Source organism: Loxodonta africana, chromosome 1 (assembly GCF_030014295.1).
Source record: "Loxodonta africana isolate mLoxAfr1 chromosome 1, mLoxAfr1.hap2, whole genome shotgun sequence".
NCBI classification, from domain to species: Eukaryota; Metazoa; Chordata; class Mammalia; order Proboscidea; family Elephantidae; genus Loxodonta; species Loxodonta africana.
This window is the reverse complement of record NC_087342.1, coordinates 80483073-80494718: the sequence shown is the minus strand read 5'-3', so window position 1 is coordinate 80494718 and position 11646 is coordinate 80483073. Positions and strand designations below refer to the sequence as shown.

At 41.2% G+C, this 11646-nt stretch overlaps 2 non-coding genes across 2 annotated transcripts; one reads left to right on the top strand and one right to left on the bottom strand.

Moving 5' to 3' along the window:
- The first annotated feature begins 4185 nt into the window (after positions 1-4185).
- TRNAA-AGC (transfer RNA alanine (anticodon AGC)) lies at positions 4186-4257 on the top strand. The gene has a single exon. It is a non-coding gene; the product is annotated as a tRNA-Ala (tRNA).
- Positions 4258-5615: 1358 nt separating this feature from the next.
- TRNAS-GCU (transfer RNA serine (anticodon GCU)) lies at positions 5616-5697 on the bottom strand. The gene has a single exon. It is a non-coding gene; the product is annotated as a tRNA-Ser (tRNA).
- Positions 5698-11646: the final 5949 nt, after the last annotated feature.

Below are 11646 nucleotides of genomic sequence, written 5' to 3'. Positions count from 1 at the left end.
GAAGCAGGGAAGAAAAAGACAGATGGAAAGAGGGAGGGGGAAGTAACTGTTAGACAATTTCCTTTCAAGTCTTCTTCTTCTTTTTCCTCATCTGTGCCTGTGTCAATGGACGGATTGCAGGAGAAAAGATTCCTTCTGATTTTATTTTCCCCATTCCTCCTACACTTTCACACTCACCCACATAATCTTGGTTAGCAAAATGTCAGCCCAATCACCCATCATGGAGATCAGTGATCTCAACAACAGACATCTGTGATCACCAAAAAAAACCCACTGCTGTCGAGTCAATTCTGACTCATAGTGACCCAGTTCTTTGTTAATGGTGAAGAAGTGTTCGGATGCTATCCAGAGAGAAGGCATTTCTGAGGAAACCTAACTCTTCCAGCAAGGACAGTTGAGAAAACTATTTCCAGAGTTGGAAAGAGCTGCTAAGCTCTCTTAAAGCCAGAAAAGTCTTGGACAAGAAGAGCCCCATCTTCCTATGTGAAAAACACCCTTAATCATTTTCCTTAGGAGGAAGTGAACTTTCTGATTTCCCACATTGTATAGAGTGCAGAGGAGAGATAGACAACCTGGACAGGCTCAAACTACCTCCTGGGCCATCCGAATTCTGTGCATCCTAAAGACCTAGTTCCAAACCTTCCTTCACCTTCTTTTCTAGTTCTTCCCCACCTACAACTAACTTCCTCCTTCTAACTTTCCCTTCATTTTCTTCATCACATAATGTGTTACCTTCACTTTCCCTTTCCAAGTCCCCTTTTATCCTGTCTCCAGTGCTTCCTCCTAGCAAAAATTTCCCAGCAGCTCAGTTCACTCCAGTTTCCTCAGCACCACTTCTTAGGCTAGCAGTTCTCAAATACGGCTGAAAAATGGAAACACCTGTGGAGACTTTTCAAAGATGTAGATCCATTCATCTCCCTAGCCATTGATTCTCAGTCCATTCAGGATCTATAGAGGTGGACTCAGGAATACGTATATTCACAAAGTTTTCAGGCAGTTCCCCAAGTTTAGGAACCACAACTTCATGCCTCTAAACACCCACGTCAGCCACTTTCCAGTGCCAACGAGGTCTCAGTCAGTTATTTGAGGGAGGTTAGGATAGCGGAGATGACTAATGCTGGGGAGGAACCTAAGAGTTGATATATAAAATACTCCAATATTCAGGAAGATAAAAAATCTCATGGGGGAAAAAATATCAGAATGAAAACTAAAAGCAAGAGAAAACACAGTGATTAAGGATTACCTCCTAAAACTCATATGTGGGTTGACTGACACCAAAAATTTTGGCAAGAGGCTGAAGCTTCTGGTCTCTTAGCCTATGTGATGGCTGAGGTTTGAATGCCTGTCCAGGAACAGGAGTGGGCTGTTACAGAAGATTAATATGCTTGCAGTTCTTGCTCAGCCTCCAACATTTGTTCCACATGCTTCTGTGTGGCTCTCAGAACCCTAGCTGCAGCTTCACAAGACAAATCACTGCTCAATTTCCCAACCGGTGTTTTGGGCTCCAGGGTTTGCTTGAACAGTGACTGTCCATGACACCATATACTTAGTGTTTTTTGCTAAGGATCTGTTTTTTTTCTCCATCTGCATTTAAGTTTCCCAAGCCAATTTCTCATGTTCCTCGCTTTTGTATTCTTTCCCAATAATTATATGCTGTGGATGTGATAGCCAGAAGCAGTGAAGGTGCTCAACCCTGGTGTGATGGTTGGAAAATTCCTAATACCACAAAAACTGTGTGGAGAAGGAGTAACTAATTTAGAGTTGAGAGCCAAAGCCACTTGAATTAATGCTGACTTTGGCACAGTGGTTAAGTGGATCAACTGCTCACCGAAGTATTGGTGATTTCAAACCACCAGTGGCTCCACGGGATACAGATGTGGCAGGTGCCTTCTGTAGATTTATAGTCTTGGAAACCCTATGTGGTCATTAAGAGTCAGAACTGACTGGACAGCAGCGAGTTTTTTGGGTTTTTATGTATGCCCCTGGCTGAGACTTCGATGTTCTAGGGTTTAACCGGTCCCTATCCATGGAAGAAATCCTGGTGGGGCAAGTGGTGAGAAGCATAGCTGCCAAGCCAAAGGTCAGCAGTTCCAGTCCATCAGCCACTCTCTAGAAATACTACGGGGCAGTTGGATTTTGGCTTTTCCTTGGGAAAGGAGTCCCTAGGTGGACTTAAATAGTTAACACTTGCTTGTTGCTAACTGAAACATTGGAGGTTCCTGTCACCTTGAGGCACCTGGTGATCTACTTCCAACGAATTAGCCATTGACAACCCTGGAGAGGACAGTTCTACTCTGACACACATGGGGTTGTTGTGAGTCAAAATCGACTCGATAACAACTGGTTTTCCCTGAGAAAACACCTCCAAATATGGATTCCTGTTACTTTATTGAGACAGCTTATCATGTGCAATGCACAATGGATTAGCAGTCCATCTCCTTAACCAGTCAGCCACCTTGTCAGGAATACAGGGAAAGAGAATCAAAGAGAAGGAAAGCTTATACACTCAGTTTTGCCCTGAGGTAATTTAGACACCAGCGTATCAGGAGGTAGCCCAGAGCAAACCAGTCATATCTTTTTGTGGGAGATACGCTTTGAAAGTATTTACTTTAGCCTCTCTCTTCAGGAGGGCCTGCGGACAGCATAGTAAAGATGGGAACGTGGTCACTTTCTACCTGCACGCTTGTCCATATCCTATCTTTTCTTACAGACCCTTCTCCAAACCCTATCCCTTTTCTCTCTGCCATCTACTTCTCTGCTGCTGCTCCTCCCCTCCTGTCAGTGTCATCCTTTCTCCAGCCATAACCCCTCCGCCCCGCCACACACTCTTTCCTATTGATTCCATTCCTCACACTCACTCCTCCTTGCATTCTTTTTCAGACAGGTGTCTTTCTAATATGGTAATAACTTAATCTATGAAGTTAATAATTTATCTACTTAACTAAGCGGTGGTGTGTCTGAGCGGTCTAAGGCGCTAGATTAAGGTTTCTGTCTCTACGACGACATGGGTCCGAATCCCACTGTTGACAGCTGCATTGGTAAACCCTGGCGGCGTAGTTTAAGAGCAATGGCAGCTAACTGAAAGGTTGGCAGTTTGAATCCACGAGGCGCTCTTGGAAACTCTATAGGGCACTTCTACCCTGTCCTATAGGGTCGCTATGAGTCGGAATCGACTCAATGGCGACGGGTTTGGTTTTTTTTGTTTAATCTATGCATTCCGGGCACATGTCCTCTCCATCCAAGATTTGGATTTTATCCATCATATCTGGATTAACAGTAACACCACATGGGTAATTGCGAACTCTCCAGGCACAGGGATACTTTATAAAGAGCGAATTTGTTTTGAAGTTTGTGCCCAGCCCACGAAGGGCTTCTCTTGTTCTTTCCTCATTAAGGAAATAATTTTCTCTAAAAAGAGATGTTTTAAAGACAGAAGTGCCCATCTTTCACCTCTCTCTTTTGACTTCTGACTTCCATCTGTTCAAAACCAGAGCTACGGCATCACGGAGGCAAAACTACATTGTCAAACCCAGGTGCTGGACACAGGCGTTTGCAAGAGCGTGACTGTACTTGTCGCTCTTCGTTTCAGTCTAATCGAGCCGTTGCTGTCGAGCCGATCCCGACCTCGTAAGTTTTCCAAGGAGTGAACTGTCAGCCTTTCCGATAGCAGCCATACTTACTAACGAAGGCATCACCAGGGCTCCTGTTTTGGTCAAGTACTGTGAATTAGTTAACCTCTAGTCTTCTTTCCCCACCTGGATCTTCATTCTTTCGCAGCACTCATGGAACTCATCTTTCTATTCCTCTGTACTATCTTTTGTGCCTTTCTGTAAGCTTCATAGGCAGAGAAGAACGACGTTTCAAGAAGACAATCAAAAGGCTTAACAGAACGTTCAATCCCGAGACTCTCCCTTGTGGTGGACTGAACTGACAGACTTTTAGGCAGTTGGCTAAAAGCAGTCCTTGAAGAAGCCAAAAGCTGTTGGCAGATCTCAGAGTCATTTGGTTAGAATGCTTTTTTTTTTTTTTTTCATTTTCCTGTCATAGCTGTGAGGCCTGATGCAATTCAGGAACACAAGAATTGAACATAATGGATTTTGACTTGCAAAAACTGACCTTTTAATATGCCTACAGACCATACTGGAAGTCAGTATTATGAATTGTTCTCATAATTTTCTTGTAACAGGGGGTATAGCTCAGTGGTAGAGCACGTGCTTAGCATGCACGAGGCCCTGGGTTCAATTCCCAGTACCTCCAAGTGTTATTTCCCTTTCTCACTGACTGGCACTTGACTCTGGTCAGATTTGTTTCAGACTTCTCCCATTTTTCTCTTCCTGAATATCTTTTCTTGCGTTTTTCCTACTCACAGAAAGGATAAATGGCTTGATAGTTACTCTCTTGGACCATAGTCCTGGACACTCCTCTTTGGGCCTCCCAACCTAACTGCTTAAGAACAACGATGTAAGGAAGAACTGGAATAAAAGAAGGTGCTCACTCAGGACCTTCTGATGGTGAAGCAACAACATCCCACCATGTCATAGACCGCCTGTTCTCCTTTACTACAATTTCTCATTATTATTAAGAAGTTGGGAAGAAAAAGACAGATGGAAAGTCGGGGGAAGTGACTGTTGGACAACTTCCTTTTGAGTCTTCTTTTTTCCCTCACCTGTGCCTGTGTCAATGAACAGATAGCAGTTTCAGGAGGAAGGTTTCCATCTGCTTTTCTTTTTCCCATTCCTTCTACACTTCCACACCTACCCATATAATCTTGGTCAGCAAACAAACAACAACCTGTTGCATCAAGTGGATTTCAACTCATAGTGACCCTACAGGACAGAGTAGAACTGCCCCATAGGGTTTCCAAGGAGTGCTTGGTGGATTTGAACTGCCAGCCTTTTGGTTAGCAGCTATAGCTTTTAACCACTATGCCACCAGGTCTTCCTGGTCAGCGAAATGTCGGTCCAATCACCAGTCATGGAGATCTGTGATCCCAACCACAGAGATCTGTGATCCCAACTCTTTGTTAACCGTGAAGTGTTTGGATGCTATCCAGAGGAAAGGAATTTCTCAGGAAACCTTAAGTCTTCCAGCATCCACAGTTGAAAAATTATTTCCAGAGGTGGAAAGAGCTGCTAAGCTCTCTTAAAACCACAAAAGTCTTGAGCAAAAACAGCTGCATGCTCCTATTGGAAAAACACCCATAGTCCATTTCCCTTAGGAGGGAGGGAAATTTCTGACTTCCTGCATTGTAGAGAGAACAGAGGGGACATAGGCAACCCTGGTAGTCTCAAAGTACTTCTTTGGCCATCCATATTTTGTGCATCCTAAAGACTTTTTTTTTTTTTTTTTTTTAAAGACCTAGTTCCAAACCTTCTTTCACCTTCTCTTCTAGTTCTTCCACACCCACACCCACTTCCCTTCTCTTATCTTCCCCTTCATATTCTTCATCCCATTATGTGTCACCTTCACCTTTCCCCTCCCCGTCCCCTTTTATCCTGTCTCCAGTGCTTCCTACTAGTAAAATTTTAACCTTTTGGTTAGCAGCCAAGCTGTTAACCACTGTGCAACCTAGGGCTCCAAATCTTACTCCCACGACAAGTGGGGAAAAGAAGAAACGACGAGGGTGGGATTGGAACCCACGCATGCAATGCACAATGGATTAGCAGTCCATCGCCTTAACCACTCGGCCACCTCGTCAGGAATAAAGGGAAAGAGAATCAAAGAAAAGGAAAGCTTATACACTCAGTTTTGCCCTGAAATAATTTAGACATCTGTATATCTGGAAGTAGCCAGTGGAGAGCCTCACTAGGGGGCTTTGTGGATTAGTTGATTAAAAAAAAAAAAAACTGTCTGCAGGGCCCTTTCAAGCACCTCCCCCTCTCCCATCTGTCTTTCTCTTTAATAATAGTACAAAATGGGAGCTTAATGTGCACGATTTTGTTTTGGGTGATTGAAGAGATTTTGTTAGCATTTGGTTCTTCTTTTCTTCCCTTTTTTGTCATACTCCTTCTACCGTCACAGTCACCTTAAGGGTTATAGAAGCTCATAGCATAGAAATGAAAGAGCATTGAAGGAAGTCCATTGAGTTGTCTTTTTCCTGTCTATGTGTGCAGAAATTGAATGGAAAATATTAGGAGAAGTGAATCTGTATTCCCTCAAGATTGGTTTTAAACAGTGTTGAAGCGAAGAAAAAGTGTAAATGTACAGAGGATGGAAGCCAGGGCCACATACATGCAAAGCGTGTGCTCTACCTGAGATTCACGCTCCTTGAGCATTGGGGTAGTGTTGGTCAGTGTTAAGACGCATCAGCAGCTGCTTTAGGCAGGAGGTGCTCAGGAATCAGTGGAGGATACTGATTCTTTATAGGGCTTGAAAGCCAAGGCAGAGGATTGGAAACATGTTGGATAAATAGCCACAAGAGGTTTCCATGGTGGCTTTTTTACAACCTCGAGTTGTTAAAAGTCTCTGTCTTCTATTATGGGTGTGAAAGTATCAAGTCCCCATTTTCAGCTCTTGATTTCCTCAATAGTTGACTTAACCTGAGGCACAAAGCTAAAAAAATTAATATTTTGGCCATGTAAAAGCCTTCACTATATTTGCTGTTTGCTCAATCAGAATATATGTGTCAGATTTGATGTAGGAAAGCAATGGCAAAAGAACACCCGATAGTGATGTACTCTGCATTTCATTGTAAGGGTCTTTTCTACTCGAGATATCGGTTAACTCAAGGGCCCTACGAACAGTCCAGAAAAGAATTCATAGGACATGAACAAAACAGCAGCTTCAGGATTTAGAAAAGGTGAATTATAAGAGTAAGATAGAAGGTAAATAGACAGGATTTAAAGAACAAAAGTGAATGAAGCATTTATTCATTAAAAAAAATTATGTCATTCTCAAACAGAAGTAGGTACAGAAAAGGGAGTTCTGAAAAATTGTGGTTGGAGGGGCATGGGGGAAAGCCTGGAAGAGGGAGAAGATAAACTCATATGAGATTCAAGATATCTTGGAACACACCTGTAAGAATGTTACACAGTGAACTCGGGTAGTGCTCTGGTCTCCAGCCTTGGATTTATGAGTGATCAGTAAACACCTGCATGTAGAGGGTGAATAAAGACTGAAAAAATGTACTTTGAGATTTGGGTGTTAGAAATTCATTTGTGATACTTGTGGAAAACAAATAAGCTTGCCCCAAGACTGGTCTAGAACCCTGAGATTTATCATGGTGAAAACTCAATTCTCTGAACTACATAAAAAAAAAAATAAGAAGATATGAAAAAAACAAAAATCATTTCCTGGTACCAGATTTCTAGTGCCTGTTAGCCTTTTCTCATCATAGTTTGCACAAATATGAGCCTTTGCGAATACTTATAACACTGAGTCTTTTTCAAAATTGGCAGAACATGGTTTGTCTCTCAGACTTGTTCTTTCACTTGGCTCATGGGATTTGTACGATAAGAACAAGGAACAGTGTGTGGTAGGTTTCACTTAAGGAGAAAACTAGAGTGTCACACACAAAACTGATAAGAATGTGTATATGTTTACCTGTGTGTCTGTGTATGTGTATGTAAATACTGGGTGGTGTCTTGGCTGTTTGATGCTGTAGAAGCAGTATGTGTAATGTCAAGCAACCCTCGTTACAGTATCATTCAGAATAGTTTCACTGTCCTAAAAATGTCTGTGCTCCACTATTCATCCCTCCAAACCTGTCTGAATTGCTGGCAGCCAGTGATCTTTTTTTTTTTTTAAATTTTTATTAAGCTTCAAGTGAACATTTACCATTCCAATCAGTCTGTCACATGTAGGTTTACATACATCTTACTCCCTTCTCCCACTTGCTCTCCCCCTATTGAGTCAGCCCTTACAGTCTCTCGTTTCGTGCCAATTTTACCATCTTCCCTCTCTCTCTATCTTCCCATCCCCCCTCCAGTCAAGAGTTGCCAACACACTCTCCAGTGTCCACCTGATTTAATTAGCTCACTCTTCATCAGTATCTCTCTCCCCCCCACTGACCAGTCCTTTTCATGCCTGATGATTTGTCTTCGGGGATGGTTCCTGTCCTGTGCCATCAGAAGTTCTGGGGAGCATTATCTCTGGGATTCCTCTAGTCGCAATCATACCATTAGGTGTGGTCTTTTAATGAGAATTTGGGGTCTGCATCTCATTGGTCTCCTGCTCCCTCAGGAGTTGTCTGTTGTGTTCCCTGACAGGGCAGACATCGATTGTGGCCGGGCACCAACTAGTTCTTCTGGTCTCAGGATAATGTAGGTCTCTGGTTCAAGTGGCCCTTTCTGTCTCTTGGGTTCTTAGTTGTCGTGTGACCTTGGTGTTCTTCCTTTGCCTTTGCTCCCGGTGGGTTGAGACCAATTAATGTATTTTAGATGGCTGCTTGTTGGCATTTAGGACCCCAGGTGCCACAATTCAAAGTGGGATGCAGAGTGTTTTCATAATAGAATTGTTTTGCCCATTGACTTAGAAGTCCCCTCAAACCAAGTTCCCCAGACCCCAGCCCCTGCTTCGCTGACCTTTGAAGCTTTCATTTTATCTCGGAAACCTCTTTACTTTTAATCCAGTCCAATTAGGATGACCTTCCTTGTTTTGAGTGTTGTCTTTCCCTTCACCCAAAGCAGTTCCCATCTACAGATTGATCAATAAAAAGCCCTCTCCCTCCCTCCCTACCTCCCTCCCCCCTTTGTAACCACAAAAGTATGTGTTCTTTTCCGTTTTTTCTATTTCTCAAGATCTTATAATAGTGGTCTTATACAATATTTGTCCTTTTGCAACTGACTCATTTCGCTCAGCATAATGCCTTCCAGATTCCTCCATGTTATGAAATGTTTCAGAGATTCGTCACTGTTCTTTATCGATGCGTAGTATTCCATTGTGTGAATATACCACAATTTATTTACCCATTCGTCCGTTGATGGACATCTTGGTTGCTTCCAGCTTTTTGCTATTGTAAACAGAGCTGCAATAAACATGGGTGTGCATATATCTGTTTGTGTGAAGGCTCTTGTATCTCTAGGGTATATTCCGAGGAGTGGAATTTCTGGGTTGTATGGTAGTTCTATTTCTAAATGTTTAAGGTAACACCAGATGGATTTCCGAAGTGGTTGTACCATTTTACAATCCCACCAGCAGTGTATGAGAGTTCCAATCTCTCCGCAGCCTCTCCAACATTTATTATTTTGTGTTTTTTGAATTAATGCCAGTCTAGTTGGTGTCAGATGGAATCTCATCGTAGTTTTAATTTGCATTTCTCTAATGGCTAATGATCGAGAGCATTTTCTCATGTATCTGTTGGCTGCCTGAATATCTTCCTTAGTGAAATGTGTGTTCATATCCTTTGCCCACTTCTTGATTGGGTTGTTTGTCTTTTTGTGGTTGAGTTTTGACAGAGTCATGTAGATTTTAGAGATCAGACGCTGGTCTGAGATGTCATAGCTGAATATTCTTTCCCAGTCTGTAGGTGGTCTTTTTACTCTTTTGGTGAAGTCTTTAGATGAGCATAGGTGTTTGATTTTTAGGAGCTCCCAGTTATCTGGTTTCTCTTCATTATTTTTGGTAATGTTTTGTATTCTGTTTATGCCCTGTATTAGGGCTCCTAGGGTAGATCCTATTTTTTCTTCCATGATTTTTATCGTTTTAGTCTTTATGTTTAGGTCTTTGATCCACTTGGAGTTAGTTTTTGTGCATGGTGTGAGGTATGGGTCCTGTTTCATTCTTTTGCAAATGGATATCCAGGTATGCCAGCACCATTTGTTAAAAAGACTATTATTTCCCCAATTGACTGACACTGGTCCTTTGTCAAATATCAGCTGCTCATAAACGGATGGATTTATATCTGGATTCTCAATTCTGTTCCATTGGTCTATGTGCCTGTTGTTGTACCAGTACCAGGCTGTTTTGACTACTGTAGCTATATAATAGGTTCTGAAATCAGGTAGGGTGAGGCCTCCCACTTTCTTCTTCTTTTTCAGTAATGTTTTGCTTATCCGGGGGTTCTTTCCTTTCCATATGAAATTAGTGATTTGTTTCTCTATTCCCTTAAAGTATGACATTGGTATTTGGATTGGAAGTGCGTTGTATGTATAAATGGCTTTTGGTAGAATAGACATTTTTACTATGTTAAGTCTTCCTATCCATGAGCAGGGTATGTTTTTCCATTTAAGTGTGTCCTTTTGAATTTCTTGTAGCAGAGTTTTATAGTTTTCTTTGTATAGGTCTTTTACATCCTTGGTAAGATTTATTCCTAAGTATTTTATCTTCTTGGGGGCTACTGTGAATGGTATTGATTTGGTTATTTCCTCTTTGGTGCTCTTTTTGTTGATGTAGAGGAATCCAAGTGATTTTTGTATGTTTATTTTATATCCTGAGACTCTTCCAAACTCTTCTATTAGTTTCAGTAGTTTTCTGGAGGATTTCTTAGGGTTTTCCATGTATACGATCATGTCATCTGCAAATAGTGATAGCTTTACTTCCTCCTTACCAATCTGGATACCCTTTATTTCTTTGTCTAGCCTAATTGCCCTGGCTAGGACTTCAAGTATGATGTTGAATAAGAGCGGTGATAAAGGGCATCCTTGTCTGGTTCCCGTTCTCAAGGGAAATGCTTTCAGTTTCTCTCCATTTAGAGTGATATTGGCCGTTGGCTTTGCATATATGCCCTTTATTATGTTGAGGAATTTTCCTTCAATTCCTATTTTGGTTAGAGTTTTTATCATAAATGGGTGTTGGACTTTGTCAAATGCCTTTTCTGCATCAATTGATAAGATCATGTGGTTTTTGTCTTTTGTTTTATTTATGTGATGGATTACATTAATGGTTTTTCTGATACTAAACCAGCCTTGCATACCTGGTATAAATCCCACTTGATCAGGGTGAATTATTTTTTTGATGTGTTGTTGGATTCTATTGGCTAGAATTTTGTTGAGGATTTTTGCATCAATGTTCATGAGGGATATAGGTCTAAAATTTTCTTTTTTTGTAATGTCTTTACCTGGTTTTGGTATCAGGGAGATGGTAGCTTCATAGAATGAGTTGGGTAGTATTCCGTCTTTTTCTATACTTTGAAATACCTTCAATAGTAATGGTGTTAAGTCTTCTCTGAAGGTTTGGTAGAACTCTGCAGTGAAGCCATCTGGGCCAGGACTTTTTTTTGTTGGGAGTTTTTTGATTACCGTTTCAATCTCTTTTTTTGTTATGGGTCTATTTAGTTGTTCTACTTCTGAATGTGTTAGTTTAGGTAAGTAGTATTGTTCCAAGAATTTATCCATTTCTTCTAGGTTTTCAAATTTGTTAGAGTACAATTTTATGTAGTAATCTGATATGATTCTTTTGATTTCATTTGGTTCTGTTGTGATGTGGTCCTTCTCGTTTCTTATTCGGGTTATTAGTTTCCTTTCCTGTATTTCTTTAGTCAGTCTGGCCAATGGTTTATCAATTTTGTTAATTTTTTCAAAGAACCAGCTTTTGGCTTTGTTAATTCTTTCAATTGTTTTTCTGTTCTCTAATTCATTTAGTTCAGCTCTAATTTTTATTATTTGTTTTCTTCGGGTGCCTGATGGATTCTTTTGTTGCTCACTTTCTATTTGTTCAAGTTGTAGGGACAGTTCTCTGATTTTGGCTCTTTCTTCTTTTTGTATGTGT